The sequence below is a fragment of the Anomaloglossus baeobatrachus genome, chromosome 8, assembly GCF_048569485.1.
Source record: "Anomaloglossus baeobatrachus isolate aAnoBae1 chromosome 8, aAnoBae1.hap1, whole genome shotgun sequence".
NCBI lineage: Eukaryota > Metazoa > Chordata > Amphibia > Anura > Aromobatidae > Anomaloglossus > Anomaloglossus baeobatrachus.
In genome coordinates this window covers 45031814-45037533 of record NC_134360.1, presented here as the reverse complement: position 1 = coordinate 45037533, position 5720 = coordinate 45031814, and positions in this window count along the sequence as shown.

Genomic DNA, 5720 nt, shown 5'->3' with positions numbered 1-5720 from the left:
ACCATCAGTATATGAATACAGCACCAGTACATAAAGCACCAAGCTTTACAGTGATCAATTGCAATATCAGGTCAGTGCCCACCAAATATAATTTTTATTGCATGAAACTGCACCTCCGAATATGTTTTTTAGAATGGTAAGAAGATGATAGTTGTTACCAGCCATCATCAGACTATTGACCATACAGCACTGTTTAGGCTCAGTGTCACAAATAAATATTTACACCCAAGTACCTTATAGGTGACATCTTTTCTGATTGAAGTCATTCACATTTTTTTTATCTCCATTTAATGAAGACGCCATGAGGAGTTTCAAGCCCACAGCATACCTGCAGAATTCCCTCTTCTCCGGCCTTCTGCATCACATCCCAACATGATGCCCCTAAAAAACTATAGTATTGCGAGGAGAAAAGTAAAAAACAGAGGGAGCCACATAATCCAGAATCATCTAACTATGGTCTCTACACTGTCCTTCCTTATTAACTATGGTCTTTACACTGTCTTTTCTTGTTAACTATGGTCTCTACACTGTCCTTCCTTATTAACTATGGTCTTTACACTGTCTTTTCTTGTTAACTATGGTCTCTACACTGTCCTTCCTTGTTAACTATGGTCTCTACACTGTCCTTCCTTGTTAACTATGGTCTCTACACTGTCCTTCCTTGTTAACTATGGTCTCTACACTGTCCTTCCTTGTTAACTATGGTCTCTACACTGTCCTTCCTTGTTAACTATGGTCTTTACACTGTCTTTTCTTGTTAACTATGGTTTCTACACTGTCCTTCCTTATGAACTACACTGGTCCTCTGATGATACATTACCTCCACACTTCACCCGTATATTTATAACCACCACACTATCCTTCCTTGTTAACTATGGTCTCTACACTGTCTTTCCTTATGAACTGCAATGGTCCTCTGATGATACATTACCAACACATTGTCCTCCATATTATATTTATAACCCCCACTGTCCTTCCTTATGAACTATGGCCTCTACAATATCGTTCCTTATAAACTATGGCCTTTACACTGTCCTTCCTTATGAAGTATGGTCTTTACACTGTCCTTCCTTGTTAACAAGAAAAGACAGTGTAGAGACCATAGTTAACAAGGAAGGACAGTGTAGAGACCATAGTTAACAAGGAAGGACAGTGTAGAGACCATAGTTAACAAGGAAGGACAGTGTAGAGACCATAGTTAACAAGGAAGGACAGTGTAGAGACCATAGTTAACAAGGAAGGACAGTGTAGAGACCATAGTTAACAAGAAAAGACAGTGTAAAGACTATAGTTAACTATGGTCTCTACACTGTCCTTCCTTATGAAATACATGGTCCCTCTGATGTTACATAAACTCCTCATTGTCCCCCATATATTTGTAACTACCACCAACTATGGCCTCTACACTGTCCTTCCTTATGAATTATGGCCTTCAACTGTCACCCCTCACGCTGTCCCCACCTTCAGTGTCTCCGCAGACTGCACCTCTCCATACTGTCCCCCAAATGCTCCCGACTCTCCATACTCCCCTCCTCCCACCACACACTCTTTTACTCTCAACCTATGACCTCCCTTCTACAATAAAAGTCCATACATATAATCTTTGACTCCATGGAGCGTTTATCTTCCCGGTCATCTTCACAGCCTCTGGGGCACTGTAGGGACAGCAGCGGGTGACCTTATGCCGCACCACATTCGGGTGGGAAACCGATGCGCGCTCCTCTGCCCCTGTCCTGGCGCTGTGTAGTCACATCTGAAAGACACAAATTCAATTGAATAAAGAAAGAACGGAACGGGGCTAATACCACTGTGCAACAATTGTATATGGGCCCTTATGGGCCTTTTGCAGTCAAATATTTCATCATAGTGCATCCGTTTACGTCTCCACAACAGAAGTGGCGTACTGCTTTTAAAATGGAAATGGGCCCATTTGTCTTGGGCTCATGTGCGGTTACACAGGGTGCATCAATGGGTTGTCCCCCTCAGATTACGATTACTGTTCTGGAATAGATACAGGAACTCCAGACCAGAGCAAGTTTAATTTCTTTAAAAAATTACTCAACATTTTGTTTACATTTAAACATAGAACTCTTTATAAGAAGCTGCCGAAAGGTAAAACTCATACTGCCAAATATACTAATAGCCCGGGACAGGGTGGAGGAGTAGTCAGAACAACATGTCACCAGCAGGAGGCAGCGACTCACAGTTCTGTAGAAGTACTCTGTGCAGCATTGATTCTTGTAGCTGAGATACTCAAAGACTGCACCAGCAGAATAGTGAGTGCAGCTCTGGAGTATAATACAGGATGTAACTCAGGATCAGTACAGGATAAGTAATGTAATGTATGCACACAGTGACTGCACCAGCAGAATAGGGAGTGCAGCTCTGGAGTATAATACAGGATCTAACTCAGGATCAGTACAGGATAAGTAATGTATGTACACAGTGACTGCACCAGCAGAATAGTGAGTGCAGCTCTGGAGTATAATACAGGATGTAACTCAGGATCAGTACAGGATAAGTAATGTAATGTATGTACACAGTGACTGCACCAGCAGAATAGGGAGTGCAGCTCTGGAGTATAATACAGGATGTAACGGAGGATCAGTACAGGATAAGTAATGTATGTACACAGTGACTACACCAGCAGAATAGTGAGTGCAGCTCTGGAGTATAATACAGGATGTAACTCAGGATCAGTACAGGATAAGTAATGTAATGTATGTACACAGTGACTACACCAGCAGAATAGGGAGTGCAGCTCTGGAGTATAATACAGGATGTAACGGAGGATCAGTACAGGATAAGTAATGTATGTACACAGTGACTGCACCAGCAGAATAGTGAGTGCAGCTCTGGAGTATAATACAGGATGTAACTCAGGATCAGTTCAGGATAAGTAATGTAATGTATGTACACAGTAACTGCATCAGCAGAATAGGGAGTGCAGCTCTGGAGTATAATACAGGCGCTAACTCAGGATCAGTGCAGGATATGTAAAGTAATGTACACAGAGCAAATAAAAATATCTGCATTACTTACCACTTTGATTGTGGTGCCCCCTGTGGGTTTTTGTTTGCTTGTAGTGCTGACTGAGGTCTGGTCTACAGAAGTGGCCACTACAACCCAGTCATTAGCCTCAGTAGTGCCCCATCCCCCTCCATTAAACCTATCACAATGATTTTACATTGGGAAATGCAGGAGTGGGCCAAACATGACACATGAATCCAAACCACACCAAAAAGAGAATCCCTGTGTTATCCTCTGACCCTTCAGTTTATGCACTGGGTATAATTTAGTTGTGGATTAGGCTACTTTCACACATCAGTTTTTTTGCCATCAGGCACGATCCGGCAAAAAAATTGATGCAACGGACCCGGCGAAAAAACGGATACGTCGTATCAGTTTTTCCCATCAGTTCCTTCGCCGGTTCCGGCGACAACCAGAATGCAGAGCCATGCGACACAATCCGGCGCTAATGCAAATCTATGAGGAAAAAAACGAATACGACTGCAGCAGACACAGGATCCTGTTTTTCTGCAAAGCGCCGGATTGTGCCTGACGGCGAAAACCGGATGTGTGAAAGCAGCCTTAAAGTTTCAAGACTATCATAAATTTTGTTTTTTATGTTTTGCTACTTGTGTTTTTTTTTAATCTTTTAGTTGGATGTTTCTATAGTAAAATACCATTATAAGGCACACAGAGCTTTTTTTGGTGCATTTTTTTTTTAGCTGCAGATTTCCCTTGGTTTTATGCAAAGCCATGCTAATAAAAAACTGCTTTTTACAGTCCCAACAAAGTTTGAGATTTCTGAAATCTCATACACACACAAACACCTGCAGATTTTTTCCTGACTATTTTGTGAAATACCTGCGTTTTTGCTGCAGATTTCAAAGAATAAACGTGTCAATTCTTTGCAGCGTTTTTGCAATGTTTTTTCATTGATACAACCCATTTTGTAGAAAAAAAAAACACGCAGCAAATCTGCAGATGACTCAAAGGAGATTTCCTGCCAGAAGATCAGGTTTTGGTCAGGAAAAAAAAACGCACCAAAAAAATCCCTGTGTGAACATAGCCTAAGAATGTCAGAAGTTGTGAAACGTTTATTGACCAACACATCAAGACCACTCATATGGGGTGGGGGGGCTTCTAATTCATGGCGGGGTCTCACTCACCATGTCCATGGGTAAAGAATGGGAACGAAGCCTCCTCCAAGAACAAGTTCTCCCATCATCCAGGATAATGCGGGTGATGACGCTTTTCCTCCCGTAACGGAGAAAAGGACACAAGGCAAAAATGAGCACTAAGTGGATCATGAAGATAAAATTAACCAAAAATTTCAAAATGGGGGGAAAAAAAAAAATTCTCAGTTCTATTAAACTGTGGTCAATCCTGAAATGCAGGTTTATAAACAAAAACCCAGAAATTGTGATTAACTCCGAGCTCTGATGAGATAACAGGTCAGTCTGGAATCTGGGCCAGAAGCCGAAATCCAGCCGCCGGGGAGAAGGGCAGAAGTGTGGAGACAAAAGGGTCAGCGCTGGGAATATTCAGTCTTTACAGAAACTTGATGTATTTGTGAAAAACATATTAAGTGTTTATAATTGGACTTCACTAACCATAGAAACATTTGACTATAGGGGACTTTACACGCTACGACATCGCTAATGCAAACTCGTTGGGGTCACGGAATTGGTGACGCACATCCAGCCGCATTAGCGATGCCGTTGCGTGTGACACCGATGAGCGATTTTGCATTGTTGCAAAAACGTGCAAAATCACTCATCGGTGACATGGGGGTACATTCTCAAAAATCGTTACTGCAGCAGTAACGAGGTTGTTCCTCCTACCTGCAGCAGCACACATCGCTCCGTGTGATGCCGCAGGAACGAGGAAGCTCTCCTTACCTGCCTCCGGCCGCTATGCGGAAGGAAGGAGGTAGGCGGGATGTTACGTCCCGCTCAGCTCCGCCCCTCCGCTGCTATTGGGCGGCCGCTCAGTGACGTCGCTGTGACGCCGCACGGACCGCCCCCTTAGAAAGGAGGTGGTTCGCCGGTCACAGCGACGTCGCCGTGCAGGTAAGTATGTGTGATGGAACAAAACCAATTGAATAATTAGGTCCATAATGTCACAAACTATGTGTATGAACGGTCACCAAAAAAGACCACAGAAACAGCAAAAAGACCTTCATATTGAATAATTATTGCACCTCTATCTAATTAAATACTCCAAAACCATGTTTCATTTTATAATGAGGTGCAAATTTATTTATGAATATGCAAAGTTGTTTAAAAGGATAACAACCAAAAAAGCACAGAGTACACAGTAGTGTTTGTAGAATCATATTAAAAACAGGGAGGTGTGCCTGGGGGGTCCAGCCCAGAAAACATGATCACATGGGAAATAATTAACGAAGTACAATGATCACACAACCAATGAATCAAATCCCTAGGTTATTCAAAAGATCTCACAGCATGCCATAGATATTCATAGGACATATAGTGTCAGTTATTGCATAAATTGCCTAACAGTTTGTATTATAGCAAGGTTAGCCTGTTGCTCTGTGGTGCTGCGCCATATGGGGTTGTAATTGCTGCTGGCTGCTTTGCCATCTGTTTTATATTTTTGTTTTTAATCATTTTTCATCATTTTTTCACTATATGATCTTTTAGATGTGGTTGGCTATGTAGGCTTGACATTCAGGATGGATGAGATGGAAA